The sequence below is a fragment of the Perognathus longimembris genome, chromosome 10 (assembly GCF_023159225.1).
Source record: "Perognathus longimembris pacificus isolate PPM17 chromosome 10, ASM2315922v1, whole genome shotgun sequence".
NCBI classification, from domain to species: domain Eukaryota; kingdom Metazoa; phylum Chordata; class Mammalia; order Rodentia; family Heteromyidae; genus Perognathus; species Perognathus longimembris.
In genome coordinates, this window is record NC_063170.1 from 23,112,571 (window position 1) to 23,139,600 (window position 27,030).

Consider the following 27,030-nt stretch of genomic DNA (forward strand, 5'->3'; position numbering starts at 1 on the left):
AATGAAAATAGAAAAAAGGTTCACAACTGCCTAATAGGAAATAAAGAGTATTCCTCTAACTTCAAAGTTAGGAAATTTTCATCAAATCCCAAGAGAACTGTCAAGTTTATCTAGGCAGAGGAATGTCAGTCATATTAAGTCTAAACCACAAAAAGTCTTAACAGCTAAGCTACAGAACAGCATTCTGAAAAGAAAGTAGTACATGTTGCTTATGGAGAACCATCTAGTTCATGAGAGGGAAAATTGCTTTTGTTTGTGTTCTCTGAATTGTCCGCAGATCTGAGCTCAAGTTGCAATTCATTACAGCTCTGCCTGCTAGTTATACATGAGCCTGTGCCGATGGTTCCATTTTCAAGGTAACTCTCTCATCCATAAAATTCAATCCAGGCCTTAAATTTGGCACATGAAAACCTTGTTTCAGAGACTATCTTTATATCTATAGGTATGTCAAAGAGCATAGTCAGATAGGTAATCATAAATAATTTCCAGATACACAGCTATAATAGAGTGTAAGCTATCCCTTTGTGATATACTTCAGCTTTGTAAATGCTCTACAATCTTAAACTAAAAGGTTTGATTTTCACAGTGAAATTTGGCATGTGATTAATTCATTCAAATAGAACTTTTACTACTTACACAATATGCTTAGATGAGAAAATATACCATAATAAGGAACATATGCTCAAAATCTTCTATACCCAGGAGGCTGTTTCAAGGTAACTGCCCTTCTGGAGACCAAAGAAGCACAAAACAGGTAGAGAAGTAAAAGGAGGAAAGGATACTACCACAACTATTGTCCAAAAGACAATGTAAGGAAGATGATGTTGACCATGAGGTCAAATTTATATCAAATGCAGAATAGTACATAATCACAGATGGGAAAGGCAGTTAAGAGTGAAGAAGGAATAAAGACGAAGGAGAATTTACAAGCTTTAGTTAGAATATGACTCTGAGGAAGATCTACTGTATTATAATTTCCTGTTCCCAGAAATCTGTACTTGTCACTCCTGTAGGGCAAATAATTTATAAATGTTAACAGGACATTACATGGTGGGAAATAATTGCAGTCTATTTTGTGGTTTCTCAATGATACTCCCATCAGGCATTGTACAAACTCCATGGAACAAAACATGGCATTTCTGAATTACCCACAATTAGGTTAAGTAAAGGAGGAAGATTTGATAAGGACAGAAGATAAGGGACTAGCCTAGAGTAAACCAAGCCCAAAGTAAACCAATCACAAGAATCTAGAGCACTTGTTTCTGGGTTTGTTTTTCCATAAACCAGCAATAAAAGAAAAATCAGTCTGAAGTCACTGACTGGTCTAGATCTCCATCAATCCCATGGAATCTACACTCATTTGTCTTCTCTTGAGCTTATCACTTGATTAACTACAACTTTATTTGGCTCAGCTAGTCTAGTAACACACTATACAATCTTAAAATCAAAGATGTTTATATTATTGTCAAACATGCCAGACTTGCAGAGAAAATTAAATTGAGGGTAAAAAATTGAAAACTCAGTTAAAAAAGAAACAAAACTCACTTGTCAACATTGCATTGCCAGTCCCCCTCTACTCAGTGTCTCTGTCTCTCTGTCTCTCTCTCTCCCCCTCTTTCTCCCTCCCTCCCTCTCCCCTGCACCTTCTCTTTTTCTTTCTTTCCCTCTCTCAGTCCTCTGCTTGTCTGCTTGGTGTTTAGTTTCTTTGCATTACAATATTGATATACAGTCTAGGTAGGTCTAAAACTCATTATACGGCCCAGGATTACCTTGAATTTACTAATCTTCCAGCTTACTTCCAGAGTGCTGGGTTTACAGACATATACCACCACATCAGGATTAGTGTTAAGTCCTAAATTTATATGAGAGTCTTCTAAAATCAGTGTTAAGTTTTATCCCATTAGTGACAATTCTGGAAACTACCACACAAATACCACCCCCCCAAAAAAAGATTTTTATTCCAGTTAGCTAGTTTAACTTGGGCCAAGAAGTATATTTACACTTACTATTCAAAGTCAGAAAAATTTCTTTCCTTATCTATAACCTAAGTGATCAGAGGTAACTTTTATGTGAAAAAAGTCCCTTTCAAGTCTATTTTTAGGATTATTAAAATCAGAGTAATTCAACAAGTTAAATTTTCCAGTTGCACTTTCCAGTAAGAGGAACACAGTAATAACACAGCAATAACATTTAGAACTCTTTTCACTTAGCTATCATTGGCCCATAAATTGATGACATAGACAGCAAGCTCCACAATTCGGACATGCAAGTTGCAATGTAATACTACTGCCCTAGCAATTGACGATGTGGGATTCTTAATAAGAATGGAGGTATTAAAGGACCAGTATGCAGGTCACATTTAGCCTCTCTATATAACAGCCTTAAGCTAATAATTTGATAGTACCACTTATTAGCATTTCAGTTTGTTTTGATGCTCTTCTACTTCATTTAACAGTTACCTATTAAAATATCAGAGTAACAGACTATCCAAATGAATCAATGAACTCAAAACAGCCACAAGGAATCCAGAATAGTAATTTAGACATTCTAAATGTGTAACTGACATTTTTATCAGGAGGCAAATTATCTTATAGACTACATCTGAGATAACCTCTATTGAATCCTATTTCATTCAAGAGGCAGAGTTAAATTTTATTTTTAGTATGCTCTGATCTGCCAAAAGACACAATAGTCTGTGTTGCCATTCTGTCTTTGAATATATGCTATCAAAAATGCTTGGAACCACAGAACCATATCAGCGTGCTGCTCCTCTGAGCAGCACACATGGCTTGATTTCTCCACCCATAGTAACTAGTAATCCCCATAGTTTAAAGAGGACCCTTCTCACTTATGGCCAAATGGTATAAAAATAATGTGTGGGTGTTTATGCACTCTCTAGTATGTCAACTTTTTCATGCAACCCTGTGACCACTAAACAATTTTCTCTGCTTCAAAGTACATTCCAAATCAATCCACTTCCCCTCATTTCCACAGTTACCCTGCTGAGGCAAGTGACCTTTACCATCACCTACAACATTCCAAAGTTTCCTCTGGCCTTCCTCTTGTCCCCAGCCTATAGTCTAATCTCCATAGAAATCAGACGTCTCTTTTTTAAAAAGCAGATGGAATCATGCCACTCCCTTGCTTATATATTATTTCCTTCTTAATGAGCTCCCTCTGCACATGGAATCAAATCTACACTCTTTGCTATGACTATCTTTCCTAATTATAGCAAGTCTCCCTCTCAGTCACCAGTCTCAAGTCATGCAGGCCTTCTTTCTGTTCCTCAAATAATCCTTTTCCCTAAGCTTTGCACAAGTTTTGTGTTCTCATGTATTAATTCCCAAATCATCCTAACAAAAACAGCACTCTCAACCTAGTGACAAACTGTCATAAGCATGTTTATTGACCTGTCCTTACTATTTGTCTGTCTTTCCCAGTAGAATGTAAGCTCCATGAAAGCTGAGACAAGTGTATCTTCCTTTCTTCTTTCACTCAATTATTTTCTGTCTATTTTGGTCAAGGCATCTTTCTACTTAATGAGATTCAGCAGTGAACCGAGGAGGCAAAAAAACAAAAACAAAAAAAAAACCCTCTCACATGTACAAGTCTCCAGACAAGGATGTAATCTTAGTTTTACTGTGCTTCAATATGACTTCTAAAACTATTTTCATTAAACTAATCAAGTTCCTAAAGAATGAAATCTACTGAGACTGATCCCACAATTATAGGTTATATTCAAGCTAGGATAATATCAAAAGCTTAGCTCTAACACAATTATTTAGATCTGAGTGTTGTCCAAAAGCCATTTAATACCACCTTATAAGAAAACAGCCTTGCTTCCCATCCTAACCTCTTTCATAATTTCTCCTAAATCATAATACCTCTCCACTTTCACCTCCTCTGTAACACCACATACTACTCCACCTTGGCAAAGAAAATGAAGTTAATGGGCACATTGAAAAGGCTTGGATACATGTGAATACATTTGCAATATGTGAATTCTAACTCTAAAACAGTCTGATATTTTTTGTTTAGTTCTAACATGAGCATCATTTACTTATTCAATAACCAGTAATAAAACCTTCTTGGCAATTACCTGTTAGATTTGTCACACCCAATTTAGCACTTCAGCAGTTATAAGAAGTAAAGCCCCAATGTGAAATCCCTTAAGTCTAGTCTTCTTTTTGCTGGTAAGATGCCCTGAATTCCACCCAGAGGAGCCTATCACAGCCAACACCCTGACAGCTCACCTATTTGCAGGTCCACTAATACATGTCTGCTATCTTTCCTCCAACTCAAGGAAGAAAAATCCTGGAAAAGCACAATCCATCTCTTTAGCTGCACACATACAGTATTGTCTTAAAAGGTAGCATGTAACCATTCCAGAGCCAATTTATAAGTTGAATCTATATAAAGTGCTAAACCACACACGAAAAAATTACAGGAGAGCATGTGGGATCGTTCCCAATTTAGGTTTTATTAGTTTGATATTTAGATTCTTTTATCTACACAATTTCAGAGAGTTTTCAGGTGTAAGTATACAGGCAGCACGCATACTATTAGACTCTGCAGAGCCTCCTAGAATATAATCATATACTGAAATGTACATAGAATCTTTGAGAAGAAGCTACTCATATAGAATACCAGGTTTGCATCATAAGATCAAGAACTCACATGCAATACTCACCTATAAAGGCAGTGGTATCTAGCTTGAGGTGGCTGGCTCACTACAACTGCCTACTGAGTTATTGTTTTTGCAAGACTACCTTAGAAAAAGGTGGGACTGGGGTACATCTTCTAAGAACACCCTATCCCCACTAACTCAAAAAGTCCAGGAGAATGGTCTAGATTGCTTCTGTATGCAATGCACTGACCTACAGAACATATAATGTGAACACAAATCAGGCACTTAAATGAACAAAGCAAGTAGATAAGTCATAGAACATAATGGGAGTATGCATTCAAATTAAATTTAATTGAAAAACCTGAAGGTCCAATTTGGTCCTCTTAATTTGGTATTTTTGTATTTAGACTTTAGGTCCCTGAATCTAAGTACCATATATCTTCCTATGCCAGGTACAGTGTCTCAGATATAGAAGATTGAATGAATATCAATTAAATTACTGATAAAGATGAGGGAAATCCCAACTCTTCTGATGTTATTAGGATGCAAAGGTAATTCTACCTTCCTCATTCTCCATCAAAGTATATTACACACCTATGACCTACTAAGCTATATGGATTGAGCTAAAGAAGACAAAAAGATTCCTGTCCTTGTGTGGTTTATGTTTTGTAAAGATAGAGAAAGATAGGGATAAATATTCATAAATAAATAAGCCAATTATAGACAGTAATGAGTGTCATTCAGCATGAAAATGGCTACATTTTATCTAGAAGACCTTTAAGCTACACAGATGTCAATGAAAGATACTGACTTCAGAAGAGCTGGAAAATACTAATCTGATTCGAGATAAGGGTAAAAGTTATAGACCCTGAGCTCTACTATTATTCCAATTGAGAGACCCTGAACAAATCATTTAATCACTCTGAACCAATGAGGCTAAATGACCTCTAAGATGTTCTAGCTCTAAGATCTTCTATTCTGGGAAGGATGAATTCTCAAACTTCACTGTCATGTCCATGTCCAATTTAGAATGCTCATATATTTTGATGTGTTATTCCTCAATTGCTGACTCTTGACATGTACACACTGTTCTAAATTGAAAGTATTTTTCAAGCATCTCATGAGTTCTTTACAATATACATAAGGCCAAACCATACGTTCAGATATCTATGTCAGAACAATGGCTACAGACACATCCAGACTAGCTTACCAAGCTGGCAGTGATGTAGGTCCTAGTGCATAGAAAACTAAATGTCAAGTTCAAAGTAATGAAGGGATCCAGAAATTAAATTCTTTTATTCAATTAACATTAGTAAGAAACTGTAGGATGCCAAGCCTTGATTCTCTAAGAAAGAAAAAATCAGCTTTCTCCCATAAGGACTATCATCTGATAAAGATTCTTAAAGTGGGTTTCAGAGACATCACAACTCACAAAAGTAACTGTGAAGTGTGAGTACATGAGCACCTTTCTGGGGAAAGGGTTCACAGCTTTCATCATACTATTGAAAGGTTCAAGCTGGGAACATTACACAAAACATTTTAAGCAAGCTCTCTCTTTTCACTGTCATATAAATCTTCCCTACATAAACAAGTGAGTTTAGACATGGTTAGTAGTATGCAAAGACATAGCCAAGAAGTGGTATGGTGGGCTGGGGATATGGCCTAGTGGCAAGAGTGCCTGCCTCATATACATGAGGCCCTGGGTTCGATTCCCCAGCACCACATATACAGAAAATGGCCAGAAGTGGCGCTGTGGCTCAAGTGGCAGAGTGCTAGCCTTGAGCAAAAAGAAGCCAGGGACAGTGCTCAGGCCCTGAGTCCAAGCCCCAGGACTGGCCAAAAAAAAAAAGAAGAAGTGGTATGGTAAGAAACTAGGGGGTGTAGACCGTTGTTTGTTTGGCACACACAAGATCCTGGATTCCACCCCAGAATGGTACAGCAAAAATTTGAACCTTCATCTGCTAGCCTTACCAAGGCGGGGGGGGGGGGGGGAGGAGGAGGGAGGAGGAGGGAGGAGGAGGGGAAGAGGAGGAGGGAGGAGGAGGAGGAGGAGGGAGGAGGGAGGAAGGAGGAGGGAGGGGGAGGGAGGGGGAGGAGGGGGAGGAGGAGGGGGAGGAGGAGGGGAAGGAGGGGGAGGAGGAGGAGGGGGAGGAGGAGGAGGAGGAGGAGGAGGAGGAGGAGGAGGAGGAGGAGGAGGAGGAGGAGGAGGAGGAGGAGGAGGAGGAGGAGGAGGAGGAGTTGTTGAAGCTTCCATGGATCATGAACCAAAATCCTAACACTGCCTATCACAAGCCAACAGCCTTCCAGAGATTTCAGGAGCCAATGGCTCAAGTTCTCCATTTCTGCTTCTGCCAGGTTAAGACAATAGAATAGTAAAACCTTAAGGTGCATGGCATCGGTTCTTTCCAGTCCCAAGTCAAAGTACATGACTCTCTTCAGGTAGCCCAACTCCAATGCCATAATCTTACCTATACCAATGGCAAGAGTCCTAACTTTTAATCCATGCTTTTAACTTAGTGGATGTGATCAGATCTTATCTCTTGGCCTAATCCTTGGTCTAACTCTTGGTCTTCAAGTCTTATGCTCACAAAAATATCTGGTTCCCTTTCATGAGACATGTTGGAATTTGTACAAAAACACAGCCACAAATCATGAATCAACATGACAGAGTCTTAAGTAAAGAAGCTGCCATTCCTACACTGGGAAGTATAATGGACAAGAAAAATAGAAAGGACCTGAACTGTGGAATGTGTTGTCTAAACCTCTGAAACTACTACCATATAAAAGCTGTGCAACTTAGGGCAAGTTATTTTCCTCTCTGAAATCTGTTTGCTAATAAATATGTAAAACAAAGACAATGATAGTCCCTATTTTGATAATCAACAAAGATTTAGAACTGTTTGAAGGGTATAGTGGAATGGGACATATGGGGTTCCTTTCCTCATAAAGCTTATATTCTAGTAGAAGAGAAAGAAAAATAGCTGAATAGTCAGTAAAACCCAAAATAAATTTTAATACTAATTACATTAAAATAATAGTATCTAACAGATCGTAGTCATAGGCAATATGACTATATATAATGTGTCAGAACCCACTATAAACGATTATAAAATTTTATTTAATTCTCTCAATGGAAAGATATGATATTATTTTATACAGAAAACTAGTATCGTATATAATCACACAGCCAGTAAGAGGCAGGAGGAAGATTGAAACTCAGTCTACCAGCATACCCAAACTCTCCTCTGCATCACTGATTTTATGAAAACAGAATCTAGTGATGTAATGGAGGGAAGTGGTTGAAGCTCAATAGTTAGGAAAGCGTACTGAGCAGGTATATCACTTTAGGTTTGAGTACACATCTGGGGAAGGAATGTTCTTGGTAGAAAGAACAAAGGATCTGAGGAAGAACCAACCTCGAGGTTTCCAGGGTCAGTGATTCTGTAGCACAGTGAGGGCAGGTGGATATGGCAGGTGGCTCTCAGAGACTGGAGCTGCCATATGTTGGGCTTATAAGTCACAGCAGGAGAAAACCCCATTATATGTATGATGCATTCATTAAAGGCATTAAGCAAGGAGCTGATACAATTAAACTTGCATCTGTAAAGTATGAATCTAGGGCTGGGAGTATAGCTTAGTGATACAGTGCTTGCCTAGCATGCACAAAACTCTAGGTTTGATTCCTCAGCACCACATAAACAGAAAAGGCCAGAAGTGACACTGGCTCACATGGCAGAGATCTAGCCTTGAGCAAAAGAAGCTCAGGCCTTGAATTCAAGCCCCAGGACTGGCAAAAAATAAATAAATAGTAAACCTAACATACTCACTAATGAGGGAATGAAGACAAATTAAGGGTGTTAAATCCCAGGTAACATGACCTATGGTAGTAGAAGTGAAATCCTAGCTACTCAGAAGACTGAGATTTGAGGATAATGGTTCGAAACCAGCCCAAGCAGGAAAGTCTATAAGATTCTTATCTCCAATTAACCACCAGAAAACCGGAAGTGGCACTGTGGCTAAAGTGGTAAAGCACTAGTCTTGAGCTGAAAAGCTCAGAGACAGTGCCTAGGCCCTGAGATCAAGCCCCACAACCAACCAAAAAAAAAAAAAAAAAAGAAGCCATTGAGCCGGTGGCATATGCCTGTAATCCTGACTTGGGGACATTGCCAAGGCCCTGAGTTCAAGTCCTAAAACAGGCACAAAAAAACTTTTATAAAAACTTGTGTCAAAAAGTCCCTCTGAACATTAGATGAGGACATATAAAGCACCAAGTAGAGCATCCAATACAAAGAAGGCATTTACAAAACCCAGTTATCTTCTCTGACAAATGCCAGTGAATAAGAGCTTTGGGATAAAACTATAAATCATACCGAAATGACTAATCCTCTTTGACGCCCCCGCCCCAATTTCTCCAAAGAAGCCTATGCTTAGAGAGTAAACTGGGAGCGTACCAAATTTCCAAACACAATAGAGAATTGATCTATTAAAGGAACTGGACTGTTAAATTAAAACCGATTCTGTGTGCCAAGCTGAAACACAAAGGGATCAGTCTTCTTGAACAATAAAGACCAGTTAAGAGGAGACTCTAGTTACACAATCCCAGCCCCCCTTCACCGTAAGGTACTTGGCTGGATTTTTTTTTTTAATAGAAAGGACAAACTCTTGAATAAATGTAATAATTGTTTCAATGATGTGTCCCAACCACCCAAGAAGTTTAAAAAGAAAATAAACTGGAAAATTGGGATTCTTCTCTTACATGATCAGTTAACCACTGCCTCAAGTCTGAGCTTTATTCACAGCAATGAAGAGATACTGTTATATGGGACCTGATAGCGATTCAACAAGGAGAAAGAACACCAAATATATATAAGTAAATAAATAAGCAAACAATCAAAAGCTTGTCAAGAAGACCAATGACTGAAAGGATTTGTGCCTTTGCTAAAGGTATGTCCTTTTTTTGGAGGAAGCTTTTTTGACAAATGTCCCCAACAGGTGGTCACCTGTCACCCTGTCAGGGTCAGACATCACACAAACAAGTAATGTATGCAACACTTGTCACTCATTTTTCTAACAGCAACAACACACAATCATAATTATTGAAAATAGATATGAATTATCACCAAAGACAGGTTAGAAAAAAGAAAACCTTCCTATATTTCTTAAACTAAAAAACAAAAACAAGCAAAAAAACAAGTGCCAGGAATTCCAACTCTTAGCTAAGAGAAATCCCAGAAATAGAGAAATTTTGTTCTCTGGATCACATCACTCAAGTTCCAAAAGAAAGAGGAAATTAGCTTTAAAGAAATAATTATGGCTGGGCGCTAGCAGCTCACATGGGTAATCCTTATCAGGAGGCTGAGTTCTGAAGATTACAGTTTGAAGCCAGCCTAGGGAGAAAAGTTTGTGAGAATCTTACCTTAATTGACAGTCAAAAAAAAAAAAAAAAAACAAAAAAAAGGCAGAAGTGGTGCTGTGGCTCAAGTGGGAGAGAACTAGCCTTGAACAAAAGCAGCTCAGAGACAGCACCAAGCCTCAAGTTCAAGCCCCAAGAGGAGCACAAAAAAAAAAAAAAATCTGAAAACTCTTAACTGTAAATATCTACCTATTCCTAACAGGCCTAGTAGGCTAGTACAGTGATATGGCAAAAGATCCATACACACAATATGATTTTCCCAAGAATATTATTGCTTGCTTTTTCACTCTGTTGACATTTCTACTGTTAAAAAGAATTATCAGTAATATTGCAAATGTCTTGAAAAAGCAGTCCAACAATACCAGCTACACTAGATGTCACTCATTATTTTTATTATTATTTTATTCTTGACAAATATTTATACTTATATATAAAATAAGAAGTGATGCTTCGATATATGTATACATTTGGAATAATTAAATCAAGCTAATCAACATTATTTGGGGGGTGGTGATGCACATTCTAGTAAAGTGTGGTAGTATAGACTTATAATTCCAGAAAAATTAAAATTAACAGGCCCACTATTTTAGCACTTTTGAAATGGACTTTTTTTTTTAGTGCTCCAAACTTGAGCCCAGGCCTCAAACATTGTAAGCCATGCTTTACCACTAAGATAAACCTCTATCTCCTGAAATACACATTAGTGATCATTTTAGTTAGTGAAAAATAAATCTCAAAGCATGGCGCTCAATACTGTTTTCCTAATTCATTCCAATAAAAAGAGAATATAGGAAAACTTTACTTAAGTATATCCTTGGTGAAACAATAAAAAAAGATATGAAGTAACTATCCTTTTACTATTCTCTGTAAAAGGAAAAGGAAACCATGGATAACATACAGAAAGTACTTCTGTCTGATAAACACCAAAGTAACATGATTGTCCGAAGAAAAAGTACTTGTGTGATTTGAGCCGGGGCTGAATTAGCCTAAAGAAAACCTTTTTTTACTTTACATTTTTTTTTAAAAATCAGTTAACTAGAGTTGGGTATTTAACAGCTATTTCTTAAAAAAAAAAAAAAAAAAAAGAACAAAAGAAACTTTTCACTTCCCAGAAAACAACATCTATTACTGAAAATAAAACTTAAGTTTTCAAACAAAAGTCAGATATTTGAAAATTTTGTATTTGTCACCTCAAGATGGGCAATGACCAATACTTAAAGACTTCTCTGGAAGATCAGTGGCAGATAACACTAGTGCCACTCACACTGTAAAACAAAATGCTTTCATAATTCAGTAGCTAATAATGTCCCAAATTACCAAAACATGATTTTTACAAAGTCATGAGAAATGGTTCAGAGATCCATTCAAAGGGCAAAATAAATCAGCAGATTTTAATAGAGTAGAAAATTAACCAGAGCTGTTTCAGAACCCATACTACCTCTAATCCTTAAAAACTACCACTTGCCTAAAGAAACAGAGTATGGATTTATAACTGAACACTATTTGGTCTATTAAAAGATGAAAATAGGGGCTGGGAATATGGCCTAGTGGTAGAGTGCTTGCCTCGCATACATGAAGCCCTGGATTCAATTCCTCAGCACCACATATATAGAAAAAGACAGAAGTGGCGCTGTGGCTCAAGTGGTAGAGTGCTTGCTAGCCTTGAGCAAAAAGAACCCAGGGACAGTGTTCAGGCCTGAGTTCAAGCCCCAGGACTGGGAAAAAAAAAGAAAAGAAAAAAAAGATGAAAATAGTGTCATTTGTCACAATATGGGTGAATCTGAATGATAACACATTAAATAAAGTAGCCAGGCACAGAAAGGCAAATACTGTATGAGCTCACACATGGAATCTGAGCCCAACCCATGGAAGTTGAGTAAAAGGATAGTTACCAGAAGCTACAGGGAGAGGAAAAACTGTGAGTCAAAGGTTGCTAAGTTCTAGTGGTATATTGTACAACTCAGTGACTAATTAGTAATAATGTAATGTATATTTCAAAATTGTTAAATAATCTAACCACAAAGAAAGGTTATACATGTGAATAGTGGATAAGTTAGCTTTACTTAACCATTCCACAATATAAACATTTATCCTAACACCATACTCAACCATATGTATGTGTCTGTATGTATATACAATTATTTGTCAATTAAAAATATGTTTTTAAAAATAAACTGTCATTTGCTGAGTTTTAGTATGATATTAAAAGATAATGGCATCTACTAGCTGAAGAATTCACTCAAAAGCTCTCCTTTTCATTTAGTATCTTTGGGAGACTGGATTTTGTTCGTATGCATCAACCAAGCCAACAGTTATAATGACTGAATGCAAAAGTAGGTATGAAAATTCAGCTTCAAAGATATTGGCAAAAAATGTAAAATAATGTAACTTCTTGATAACTTTATTTTGGAATTTTTCAATTTAAATGTTCAGGTATAACAATTTTTGTTGCTTATTTTAAATGAATAGAGATGTTTCTCAATTTTTTTCTTAAAGCCAGACATTAATGGCTCACGACTGTAGTCATCACTACCCAGGAGACTAAGACCTGGAGGATCACAGTTCAAAACCAGCCTAGACAGAAAAGTCCATGAAATTCTGTTTCCAAAACACCCAACAAAAAGTTAGTCTGCAAATGTGGCTTATGTGGTAGAGTGCCAGCCAAGCAAGAAGGCTGAACAAGTGTGAGGAGGTCCTGAGTTCAAAATCTCAGTGCCACCAAAAAGAATGGAGGGAAAGGAAGAAAGAAAAATATTCCTGTTTCAGATCCTAATAGAGTAAATACCAAGACTTGATCTCAAATTGGGTTCACAGTGATTTATATGAGTACAAAAAGGTCCTGAAACCTTTGGCCTAAATCAAACAGACAATAGCTGTCTTTATACTCCCCCACCCCCACCCCCAACAAAACTTAGAATGAAGACAAACTGTCTTTCTTTGGATTTTATTGTGTAATATGCTTAAAGCCCATGAGCCTTGCTAATTTGCATGTCTGATTTACTCAGAATCCCTTCTTCCTTCTCCTCTCTGGATAGAAACCATAGAAAAATGCCATTGCTATTTCGCAACCCACACTTAAGCCAAGTGCAGTGCTGTGGCACAGACAGGGAACTCAGGCAGCCTGGCAAGCAAGGATAAGGAGCTCAACTCCAGGCTGTTCCCTCCCAGGGCCCTTTTCAAAGACTAAATCCACAGAACATAGCATTAGTTTGCTCAAAGCAAATAGTTAATTTGTCCTTTCACTAGAAATCAAAAGGACAAAAATCACACAGTGAGAGTATTGCTTCAGCCCCCACACTGACCCTCCACTATGCCCTTTTTCCCAAGCAAGTGGATGACTAAGCCATGAAGAATCAACAAATCAATCAACCCCATAACAAATATTTATACTGCCTACATGAAAAAGAGAATAAATATTCATAAAAAGAAAACGAACAATACAAGTAATGAAATAAAAATGCCTTAGTACATAGTGCTGTAAGAAGTATGAATACAGGAGGAAAAAAAAGCATGTGACAAAGTGATCAAGGGCATGAATAAATAAGAAAGTAGTAAATTAAAAACAGCTAATAAGAGCAGCAGAGCTAAAAGTTGGTAATCAAAGTTGATGATCAAACATCAGTGATTAGACCTTTTGGCTAAAACTCAGTTTCAGCAGGGGGAGAATAGAAGATAAGGCTAGAATAATAGATTGTACCTTGATTATGGAAGGTCCTGAAAGTCAAGAGAAATAGTCTGGTTTCTATCTTGAATGTAATGAGGAGCCACAAAAGGCTTTTGAGAAGGGCAGGGACATAATAAAAGCATGTATTTTTATTTGTTGTCCAGTTTTGTAAATACTAATCTAGTTATAACATAGCTGAAAAAGAAAGAAAGACGGGAGGTCAGAGGACCAGATAAGGAGGCTACTGAAAAAGCCCAGGCATGCATGAGCTGGACTTGAATAAGGAGAAGCCAATGGAACCGAAAGAGAACCCGAAGTTAAACAGAGACAGATAGATCTGAAATCTAACTAATGCCCAGACATGGTGACTGGGAAAGGTGAGACAATACACAAAAACAAGAAAGTCAATGTTACTGATAACACATTTACAGAAAGCCTACTAAGCTGTTGGCTGTGCTGGATAGCAAATAAGATACTGGCAAGGAGGTAAAGATGTGGTTTTGAACATGATGGTGAGAAAGGTAAGTTTGATCGACATGTACTTGGCAGCCTTCATGCTCTTATTATTGTGCCATCCTATGCTGCTGCAGAGGATGGAAAGGGAAAAAAGTACATTTCCCAGATCCCTTTGCAGCTAGGATTCTGGATGAGAATTAGGTGCGCCAATTAAAATGACCCCATGAGATTTAGAAGGTAGAAATAAAACAAGAGGTATTTGTCTTTTTCTACAGGGAACATAGTCACACTAACTCTAGATTTTCTCCACCAGTACAAGATGTGGTCATTAACTTTGTAGTTATCAAACACTAGTTGTCGTGATGGTATTTTCTTGATTCCCAATTGCAGCTACAGTTGTATGTTCTGATAAGTCAACAGTTCTAATAATGGCTTCCTGATTCCTATCCTGCCTGTATGTGACAGGTGTGCAGCTCACCTGCTCAAGCCAGTCTGTAATATTGTTTCAGAAGCCTATTTCTAGAGAATCAGCCTTAAAGCCCATTTCTCTAGCCATCAGGAGATTCTAAAACTACTATAACTACTACTATTACTGCTACTACAACTACTCCTTTCCTGTCTTATAGTTCCGTTTCCTGCAACTAAATCCAAATATACTCAGTGGCATAAAGAAAGGCAGAACAACCAAATGAAAATATTTGATATATATTTAGAAGAATGGGATTGGAACTTGGAAACAAAGCGAGGTCATAGAATCATGTGTTGCTTGCACATACAAGTCTTGAGACGTTATACTATATTAATCTGTTTTCTAAAATTTCTACAATTCATTTTGAAATCATCAAAGACAAATCTCTTGGCCATCCTAAGTAAAATATAACCTAAGTTTAAAGTTTATCTGGAGTTGTGAATGTAAACATAAGCAAAAATGTTTTTAAAGAGTTCTCATCTCATTTCTTTTCCTGGTGTGGGAGACCAGAGGGTAAGTACTCTAATCTCAATGGTAAGTACTCTAATCTCAATTGTAATAAATGAATCAAAGCCCAGGGGAGGTCAACAGTGTGCCTAAAGTTATAGAAGTAAGCTCAACTAAGGGATTTCCAGCTGTAGCCCTATTTTCTCCTCTTTGGTAGTCTGTCAGCTCATTCAGACCATGTTCTAACAAAAAATGTTAACTTGTTGGTGTAGAAATAACAACCTAAGGGTACTTGTAAATACTCAAAGAATAAATGAGGCCTAACATACAACCACGAAAAAATTTAAATTCTGGTATTTAAATTTTGGTTTTGGGGTGTTTTTTTTTCCTCCACTATTAACCTAAAATGTGGTGTTTATGCCAGGCTCACTGTTGGTACCACACATTTCCAGGACATAGTTATAAGTAGCAAGTATCTTCCAATTATTCCGGCAGCTGCACATTTATTTTTCTATCATTCTACAAGTTGGAAAATTAACAGATGTGTTTGCAAATTTTCACTCGGCCCTTACATAAAAGCTCAAAAATGTTTATATTCCACACAATTCCAGTTTGAAGAAGCATAAAATCAAGTTAATATAAACCTATTCTGAACAAGTGTGCAGAAAGTAACCCTGTCAGAGGTTAAGCTTTGACCTTCCCAACTTTTTCCACTGAATGTACAATCCATCACGTACAAAAACACAGTGGAAATGTGAGGTGTTGGTAAGTACCCCTGTTAGGGAGAAATCCTGCTAATTATTACACCAAATAAGCATAGTTAACAGGCCATGGCCACAGAGGGGCATGTTCCAGGGCATTAAATAGCTGCATAGGGTAGAGAAGAATATATTACACTGTGCCCTTTACCAATAAAACAATTTCCCTGACACCTAAAACTCCAGTCAGCTGGAGCACAAGCTTGTAGGCTCAGCTGGTGGAAAGTGATACTTCAGTGCCACCTAGTGACAGGAACATTTTCAAGTGCAGAGGTTGGGGCAAGTGACAGTTATCTTCCACTAGGCTTAGAAGCAGGGAAATGAAAGGGGAGGACAGAAGCAATCACATTTTGAAGTGCTGGGGATAAAAAGCTCAGTAGTAGAACATGTGCTCAGCATGTGTTAAGCCCTGGAGTTACTTCTTAGTACCAAAAGAAAAAGAGGAGGAGGAAGAGGAAGAGGAGGAAGATGAGGAAGAGAGGAATAATCTCATTTTGAGGACTTCTTACATAGTTGCTTTTATATGTGTTTTTTTTTCCTTTTCCTTCTTCCTTACCTCAGCCATCCCAAGTAGGTGAGTCTCAACATAAATTCCAAAACTGAATCAATGACCCAAAGTAATCAGCCATTTATCAAATACATATTTTAGCCTGCCAAGAATCTTCTAGCAAAAAGCTCCTTCAACATGAAATGTCCCAAGGGAGAAAAAGACATCTTTTCAGCTGAAAAGAGTTAAAGGTTTCCAACCCACAGGATAAATTTGGAAAGCAACAAACTATACATCATATAAATGCAAAATGGCTGAAAAAAAAAAAAGGTAGAACAATTTAGAAATCCATGGCAAGAGCTGTATGATAATAAAGGATTGGGCAACTTCGGAGAATTACTTTTCCCATAGAGAGTGTTTCCAAGCTGCTGATTCCTAATGGAGCATTGGGTGGTTACAATGAACATTCCACAGAAACACAGGGTATTCTCGAAACAAGCCAGTGCCAGGAAAATCATATCTTTCTCCCACTAATGGTTTGGTGAAAAGCAATCTGGTCTACATTACTGTAGTACAGTAATGAGGTATGCCGTTTACATTCTAACCAAGGAAGGCAGGAAAAACCAAACAAGAAAATAGGTGGTATAGGAGAGGAGAGTAAAGTGATACAGAGAAAAACAAAACAGGGTGAAGGGAACAGAGAATGGCAGCAGGCAAAGAGATGGGAAGTGCTATTTTAGGGGTAATCGGAGAAAGCCTCTTGGGAATATGGTGTTTAAATAGAAACCTCGAAGAAACCAGAGAACCAGTCATACAGGTATCTGAGGGAAGAAATTCTAAAATGAGAGAAGAGCAAGCACAAAGAACCTGACGCAGGAAGCATTTACCTTGTTTAAGCAACAGAATGCATGCCAGTCTGGGAGAAGAATGGGAGGAGGTCAGAGAGAACGTGGTTAACAGATCAAAGAGAAAGCCATAGTTGTGACTTTTCTTTTTTTAATCAGTCATGGCTTGAACTCTGGGCCTGGGCACTGTCCCTGAGCTCCTCAGCTCAAGGCTAGCGCCCTGCCACTTGAGCCATAATGCCGCTTCTGCTTTTCTGAGTGTTTTATTGGAGATGAGAGTCTCATGGACTTTTCTGCCCAGGCTGGCTTTGAACCATGATCCTCAAATCTCAGCCTCCTGAATAGCTAGCTAGGATTACAGGCATGAGCCACCAGCACCCAGCTAGTTGTGACTTTTTAAAATAGCTTTGTGATATACTTCACATCATCATTTGCCCTTATAAAGAGTACAGGTGAGAAAGCATATTCACAGAATTATTTGATCATCACCATTACTTAATTTCAGAGCATTTTCATAGCCCCTCCCCCTAAAAAAATTCTGCATCTACTAACCCCTTTTCTCTCATCAGCACCTGATAGGCAGTAAGCATACTTACAATGTTACTTTTGAATATATTTTAGTTGCAGAAATTAATTTGCGATTGTCTATGTTTTCTCAGAAATTTCTAGGAATACTTGGGAAGGAGAAAATCCAGCTTTCAAATGTAATCACATGTTTTACATACAAAATGTGACATCTTCAGAAGCTGTTAGAAGGTTGCATTTCATACACATTTAACAATACAACTGTTTTAGTTCTGGTATTTTATGTTTCTTTTTTTTCACACCCCATATACTTAAATCGACCCCTAAAAAATCTAGCTGAGGTGAATAGCTGCTCTTGCCTGCTCTTCCAGCTATGTTCTGTCTGGCTTCTGGAATGTGAACAGAAGTGATGAGTGCCACTTCCAGGTCTGGCCCATAAAACACTCTGAAACACATCCCTGCATGCTCTCTTCCCTTCTGACTGGCCAGAAAGAAGATAACCTAAGGTGACCTTTGAAGTCCTTTGCTAGAGATAGAAAGCCTCCATAGCTTACATCCCTAAATAAATGCACCACACTGTCTATAGTACTCATTACAGTTACATAAGCAAGAAACACTATTTTATGTTTCAGTCATTGAACAGTACTTAGGTTTGATTTTTGTCACAGCAATAACTTATGCTAGCTAATATATATCCATAGGGTTAGACATAGTACCTACAGTGTATCACAGATAAATGACCTGGATTAATAATTGACACCTTCATCTTAGTTGTGTGTACAATTACTAACTGCTAATAGAAATAATAGCTGATGCTTGTACAGCAAATACACTGCTTTATCTAAATTAATTCACTGGATCTCCAAAACAAACCTCAGGAGTCATTAAGATAATTACCCCCAATTAACAGATAATGAAACTGAGAATCAAAGAAATTAAGGGACCAGCCCAAGTACTATGGTTATGGTTCTGGCCCTCAGGCATTTAATCAGCATGCTTTAAATGTGGAGACAAGCAGCAAAAACTTTAATTCCAAAGGTAGTAGTAGTAGAAGTAGTTCTCATTCCTGCCATCCCCTTCCTTTCCTTCCTTCCTTCTCATAAAAAGGCAAGATAAAGGGACATAATAAAATAGGAAATATCACCTTTTCATGTTTGCCATATACATGTTTATTACCCTTTTAACCTCAAAAAGAACTTCACGACAGTTCTGATTTGCTCTGAATACTGACTTCAAAGAGCTACCCACTGTACATGTGAGCCCAAAAGCCAGTGGAATTACATACTTGCTTTCATGAGAATGCAAATGTTCTGAAAGCAGCTAATAAGTAAATCTGTACTTTTCCAAAGCAGCAAGATTAACTTCATTGTGGGTTCAATTTGCTGAACATCTGAAAAGGACATCCAAAATAAACAGTCATGTACTGGTGGTAGCCAGGGGTGATGTGACCAAACGCACACTTGAGAAGGAATTCAAGTGTAGTGGTGAACATTTCCCTGATTCAAAGTAAACAAAGAAACAAAGCAAGTTTTGACATGGACAAGACATTTGAGATCATAAAAAAGCAGCAGCCTCGCCAGCGGGCTACAAATCTAGATTAAATGCATATTTCAGATGACTCATAAACCACCCCTAAAATGACTGGGCACATGAGCCAAACAGAGGCTGTTTCTCCACTTCCACAGGACTATCCATTTAACCAATGTCCCTCTATGCAGAGTTGCCGTTTTAAACACCAACAAGAAAATTTAAAAGGAGCATTGGATTCCCTTCCTATAATCTAGGTTATTTTAAGGAATAACTAGAAATCACCTTCTCTCTCAAAAGGAGCTGCAACACTGTCTCAGCAAAGGCAGAGCTGACCAAAAGCCATTTCTCCGAGACAAATATATTTATTTTGTGAAAGGCACTACCAGGAATGTTAACATTTATTATCTCCTTTTATAAAAGATTTAAAACAAAAACTCTCTTTAGCAGCTAACAAAAAAAAGACAGGCAGATGTGGGAACCTTCAAATTCATATGGCTCATTTTGAAAGTAACCATGTGAAGGATCAAAGAATGTCACGTATCTAGACCATTTTCAAAAAGATATAAAATAAGCTATGATGTTACAAGTTAGAAAGAAATCCCAAATGCTACAGACATCAATCAGTCACTGAGCACCTGCTTGAATATTATACTGTGTGCCCAGACCCGCGTTAGGAATTGTAGAAGACATAAAAGAAGGTTACAGCTAATATCACATTATGGCAACTAATGATAGCTAATCGCAATGGAGCCTTTACTATGTGTCAGACACTACACTAAGTGCCTTAGTCTATAGTAACTCATTTAACAATCCAGCCACAATTACCAGACATAGGAGGGAAAAAAATCGATGATCTTATTGCATTAAACAGTCAAACCTTTATACATAAAATGCTATTTTTTAAAGATGATTTCTGGAAACTTTTCCAATGCTTACGACAGTGAACAATTTATTCCTGACTATGATTAAACTGTCTAAGATATTTTCAGAACAAGATCTATAAATGTCATAAAGCCTGACCTATGTGCTGAATGCATCGTTATAATAAGCACAAGGAAAATTACCCTCCTTGATGTAACACTAAAACTGAGGAGCCCCATGGGCTTAATAATGGCATTGTTTTTTTGGTTGTTTGTTTTTTTAAAAAAGTACTTTTCCCTGTTTAAAAGACAATCCATAGTAGCATCAGAAAAGAAAAAAAACAAAGAAAGCAGTCATATTATAGCACTTTCTTGACACGAAATCTATTGCTGTTAATAAGAAAATAAATCTAAAAGGTATCAAAATTAATCTTCACATTTACTCAGAACAAGAATTTGGTTTGAATCTTTAAGGTCAGATTAAAAGTAACAGGCTGGATTGAGCCATCCATCAGGTAAAATAAATGCTCTGGACAATGTCTAGACTAAACTGGCCAAGAATTCCTAAGAAAACCACCACTTCTAAAAGTGGAGGTCAGCACAGAGGCGTGGTCCAGTGAGGAGATGCCCTGTGGCTGCCGGTCTAAAAAGGCTACCCTACAAATTCTCACCAGACGCTTAATCAATATCATGCCTTAGGACCCAAACTGCTACTGTAAAATCAATACTACCTTTATTTTAAGTAGCAGAAGGAACAATGAGATTATCTTGTTCCTTACAAGTCTGTCATGGAAAATCTGGCTCATGGTATATGTCATCTTTTGCTTTTGCCTGGAAGGAATGCGTTTGTTAGACTTGGAAGCAGTCTGACAGTACAGCCCAAAGAGAGAAAAAGGTGAAGGAATACATACACCAGCTCAGGAAAGCTGAGCCTAGAAGTTCATTATAGGCCAAAGAACAATGACTCATAAAATGAGTCATCATCAGCTTTTATACTGGACCTCCAGCCCTGACCATCAGGTTCCTCTCTCCCAACAGTCTACTTGACACCCCCTAAATGTCAAACAGGCATCACACCTGCCCAAAAGAAAGCACTTGACTTCACCCTAATACCCTCTCCCTCCTTCAAGGCCTTCTTCCTCAGTCTTCTGATCTCAGTAAATAGCCACAATAGTCACTTAAAAACCTGGTGTTACCTTAAAGGAATCAAATTTCCTTTCAACTCTCCTTCCCCATTCTCAAGGTAAACCCAATCAGTTTACTTCAAAACTTCCATAATTGCTACCTGAACAAAGTCATCAGCATATCTTTCCCCAGTTTTCTTTCAAATTCTACATAGGCCCTCCAACATTCCTCATCCAGCAGCCAGAGAAAACTTTGTAAAATACAAATCAGCTCAGGTAGCTTCACACCCCCACCTTCAAACCCTCCAAATTTAAATGTCATCACAGCCTATGAGCCACACAGCACTCTGGCCTCCTTCCTTCTGTTTGCCTCTTTCTCCTTAAGTTCTAACTACTGGTCACCTCTGATGCCCTACTCTGAGAGCTTAAACACCTCTGGCAGCTTTGTCCCAGTGGCTGGAATGAATGCTACTGTCATCTCCTGGATTTCACATCAAAGGACACTTGAGACCGCTCTAAAGTACCCCACCCTTCAGTCATTAACATGCCATACTGTTTACCACTATGAGACATGATCTTATTTATTAACTTCATGTTATTTACTGTTTATTGGCTTGTTTCTTCTGACAAAAAGTAACGCTCCTAATAAGTCAAACTTCACTGGTCTACCATTAATCTCCTTGAAAGGCGGGGCTCTGGTCTATGTGTCACCACAGAAGCCCCAGCGAACAATGTAACACTGCACATATATAGACTTCAGTGAAAATGAGCACAATATCAGCAATAAGAAATTTGGGATTGCTATCATCACACTGTATTACAATTATAGCCAGAGACAGAACTTGAGAATAGAAAAACTGCCCTAGATTAAACTTCTCTAATATTTCACACTTAAAAGAGTGAGATGTTCAACAAGAGAACAAGAAGAAACAGATTCTCAGCTTTTCAGATGCTGACTCCAATTTGAAGAAGCAAATAACAACAGTGGAAGCTCAGATGATATCTCCAATCACGAACACTACATGAGGCTTATGAATCAATGAATTCAGACCATCCTTTCTCTGTCCATCCACACCTCACACACACACACACACACACACACACACACACACATACACACCACTTCCTACCTTCTCACATGATTGTCCACAGTCCTCCAGCACCCTCTGGTTCACTGATTCATTTTCTCTATCAATCAAAAGCTTAGAGAAGCCTAACCTTCTAAATAAAGCCTTTTTGGTGAGTGAAGAGGAAGAGGCAAGGAGCTATTTACTGAGTGACTCCCACTTGCTTGGTACTATGCTGAATGCTTGGAAGCTTTAACAACCCAAGTCACAAATTGCCACTGGCTTCACTAGTAGATAAGAAAAATGAGTATTAGATCCAATACTTGCCAGAAAGCAAACAAGTAAGTGGCAGAGATGGTACTGAAATCCGTATCACTCAAAAATTGTTTGCAAAGTATCACTTTAGCAAAAATAAATAAATAAATATCTGTTATTCAGTTGATATATCATTTCAGAAAAAAATGTGTATTATATTTCACCGATGTGCATCTCTTAGATTATAAACTTCTTTGTATGCAGTGTGTTCCTACATTATAAATGGTAAAGACTTTAAATAGTTCCCCCTTACTTATAATCTACTGGCATATATTACAGCTGCAAAGACAGTCCTCACGAAAGTTTCCCTTCAAATATTACTTCCTTATCTTGGCAAGAGAAAAACTTGCCAACTTAGGACTATGTATTCAGGGGGTTTAAAAAAAAAAATCCTAGCTGGGTGACATTGTCCAAAAAGAAATGTACTTTACCTAATTTATGTAACCGTAATCCCTCTGAACCTCTGAGCATCACCTTTACAATAACAGTGAAAAAGTAGAAGAAAAAAATCCTACTTTAGTATAATGTATATCTACATCTACAATACTCATGACAGAACAAAGACCAAGACCCCCTAAAGCCAGATGACTACAGTCAATCTGAGCTTTCTTACCAATACAAAACTCATTCTTCTACAACTAAAAAACAAAAAACAGACATATTGAAATGCCTTCCAAACCTAATCTGTGGTATTTTATACAAATTAAAAGTAAGATTAAATTCAACAAAAAACAATTGTCAAACCTTATTCTTTAACAATAATCATTTTTAATAATATTGAATTATATCATCAGTAAAAGAAAACACACAAAATAGGATGCAGAGAGGTTTTGACTCTAGTTTGCTTCTTTTATTTTTCTGTACTGGAAGGTATTAGAAATTATCTAAGTATCTTAGCTTGAATCTTCCAAACACCTCTAAATAATCCAGGTATTTTTTTCTATAATATTAATTTTCTCTAAATGCTAATTTATTGAAGACATTCATCTCAAGTTTAAAGTATTATCCTATGAGAAATAAACTGTATATTGTTTGAAAATAAAATCATATTAGACTGTTCACTGATTTGCCACTCAACTTTGTCTTTTTGCAGATAATAAAGTGATACCTTTTAGGACATATTAAATCAGAAATCTTGATTAAAACTTTACACTTATAGCAGCAAGAGTCCATTTCTGGTACTTTCAGTCTCATTTTTTTAAGGACTGATCAGAACTTGACTGTTGGTATGGTTACTGCCTATAAAATGAGCCTTTCTTTTGTGACAAGACACTGCAGACAACAAAGTATCACCAAATAATATTCTTCACTCCCCTTCTCATTTTCCTTCTCCTTTCTTTTTCTTTCTCACTCTTTTTTTTATTCTTTCTGTTTTGCTTTTAAGATCATAGGGTAGTGAGTTGTATGGCGTCAGGTTCAACCCCAAACGATAAAAATGCACACACTCTCCTCCCCACCCTAGCATGCTTGAGGGGTGTAAATATTTCATGGTATTACCATCATTCACTCGGTGCTTATATTGTCTGATCAAGCCTCTATTTCTGTCTCTTAGATACTCTGGAGGATAGCGTTTTTTCATGTCTGCTGCTCAGTCACATAAAGCCCTTGCTTCTCAAAGGTTCTTCAAAGTTCAATAATTTATTAAACACTGCTGGGGTCTGTAAGCACTCACAGAAATGCATAACTACAGAATATGTGGAACTATTAAAGAGTTTCTTTAATAAAAAGGTGACTTTAGAGAAAATGACAGCATTGTTACTTACACAGGAGAGGAGGCACAATCTGAACAATTGAAGCTGTGCTCTGCTAAAAGGCAAGAGCTTAAATAAACAGGAGTGCTGTTTACAGGTAAGTCATAAGCAAACCCACTTTGAATTAGTCCATCTAGGCAATCAAAAAACGCAACTTAAAGTCCCAGATGTCTCCTCTCTGAGGTCTCTATTTTTCCTCTTTATAAATATGACAGAAAATTCCATAATTACATTAAAATCTTCAATAAAAACTTTTAAGAGCAACAACATATTTAACCTTATCAATATTATATCCAAAGCCTCCTTATTAAACTTGTTCCTTCCTACTGATCCCAGAGCAACAGGCTCAGAAGGTATTGACATAAGTCACATAACATATATAAAAACAAAGTAATAAAAATCTAAGCAGCATACTTTGATCACCAAGTAGTTATTGAACTCAGATCCATCAGTAGCCATAGGGAATACACAAGCAGAATAAGAAAGATTAGCTCTATGCTTATAACAAGGCACACAACCAGTGCTTATAATAAGGCCAAAAACAGTACAGAATGTATTGCTACCTTGAGTGAGTGTTCAAGGGCCACAATGTTTCATACAAGGTAGAAATAAACCAATTCATTTAACAGTACACAAAGATGATGAATTTATACATAATACATGGTCTTTTTAATATAATTTGATTTTCAAAAAAAAAGGCTTAAGAAACTGATAGCCAAATAAATGATTGATGCAACAAATTAACTTTTATTTAAACATGGTAATTTCAAACATTCACTTCAGTCCTTCTTAAAACCTTATTAAAATGCCTGTAAAAGAATTAAAACAAGCATGGTAGCCCACAACTGAAATCCCAGCTACATGGGAGATGGAGGCAGGAAGATAAGAGGTTTGAGACCAGCCTGGAGAAAGTTTGCAGAACTATCTGAAAAAATTTAAAAAAAAAGGAGTGGGAGTGTGACAGAGCATTCGTCTAGCAATCAAGAGGCATTGAGTTCAAACCCAAGGAAAAGGAAGAGAGGGAAGGAGAGAGGAAAGAATGGGAAAGAAATCTTTAAGGACAAATAGGGAGAGAAAGGAAGAGAAGATTAACAGCAGACAAAAGATAAACTACAGGGCTGGGAATATGGCCTAGTGGCAAGAGTGCTTGCCTCCTATACATGAAGCCCTAGGTTCAATTCCTCAGCACCACATATATAGAAAATGGCCAGAAGTGGCACTGTGGCCCAAGTGGCAGAGTGCTAGCCTTGAGCAAAAAGAAGCCAGGGACAGTGCTCAGGCCCTCAGTCTAAGCCCCAGGACTGGCAAAAAAAAAAAAAAAAAAGATAAACCTCAAAAAGTTAAGAAGCAAAGGGAATGATAACTAATAGACAAAGTCCATCTCTCAGGGCAGACACCAATGGAGAAAAGGGAAGACCAGTATGAAGTGATATCACTGGTACTATCATCTCCAGAAAGGCTTGGGGAATTACACAAACCAGAACCCAAAGGCTCAGTCTCTGAAAGTAGAGTTGAGAAAATAGGAAGACTAGATGGAAGTCTACATGCAGACATTAGACCCCGATCCCTTTTCTCAACCTGACAATTGATCATCATATCCTTCTTATTTAGCAAAACAAGAGATGAATTATCCATAATGGTGGGATCCAGGAGGGCCTGGACAGTACAATATTGCATGACAACTCTTAGGAGAGTCATTCCATTAAAGTTGTGAAATTGCATAATGATGTACTTCAGGTGGAATCAATTTCATCCTTCTCCAAGCACTTAGTGAGCCCTTCTGATCTAGAAATGAATGTTATTTTTCTGAACAAGGAATTACATTGTAGCATTTCTTTGTTAATTTCTTCCCTACTGATATTTTAATTATTTTGTAATTCCTAGAGTTAAATATCAAACAACATAGACATTCTAATTTTTTATCTTTCTTCTTTTATCCTTTCCTATTTTCCTACTTTCTAAAAAAAGGTCTCCAATTTTATTTTCTAGTATGTCTATTAAAATTCTTACTCCTACTATATTATTACATTTTGAAAGCTCTTTCTTGCTAATTTTTTTTCTTATCTTTTCTTTTTTTTTTTTTGCCAGTCCCAAGTCTTAAACTCTGGGCTTGAGCACTGTCCCTGAGCTCCTTTTGCTCAAGGCTAGCACTCTACCACTAGAGCCATAGAGCCACTTCCACCTTTTTCTGTGCTTTAAATGGAGATAAGAGTCTCATGGACTTTCCTCTCCAGACTGGCTTCCAACCGAGATCCTCAGCTTTCAGCCTCCAGAGTAGCTAGGATTACAGGTGTCTGGCTATTATTCCCCCTTTTTCTTTATAATAGAAAATTCTAAATACACACGAGTAGAGAGAATTGTATCATAATTCCCAGATATGTATTATCCAACTCAGCAACAATTACCAACATTTTGCTAACCTTATTCTATCTATTCTCCCTCAGCCTATCATTTGTTTCCTAGATTACTTTAAAGCAACTCCCAGGGGCTGGGAATATGGCTTAATGGTAGAGTGCTTGCCTTGTATGTATGAAGCCCTGGGATCGATTCCTTAGCACCACATAAACAGAAAAGGCTGGAAGTGGCACTATGGCTCAAGTGGTAGAGTGCTAGCCTTGAGAAAAAAAAAAAAAAAAAAAAGAGAAGCCAGGGACAGGGCCCAAGCCCTGAGTTCAAGCCCCAGGATTGGCCA

The 27,030-nt window shown here is 37.5% G+C and overlaps 2 protein-coding genes across 4 annotated transcripts in view; both read right to left on the reverse strand.

Moving 5' to 3' along the window:
- The window catches only part of Fto (FTO alpha-ketoglutarate dependent dioxygenase), a 390,959-nt gene that overhangs the window by 309,644 nt on the left and 54,285 nt on the right, over positions 1–27,030 (reverse strand). The window lies entirely within an intron of this gene.
- LOC125358452 (renin receptor-like) overlaps positions 1–27,030 on the reverse strand; it is an 83,318-nt gene that overhangs the window by 2,002 nt on the left and 54,286 nt on the right. The window lies entirely within an intron of this gene.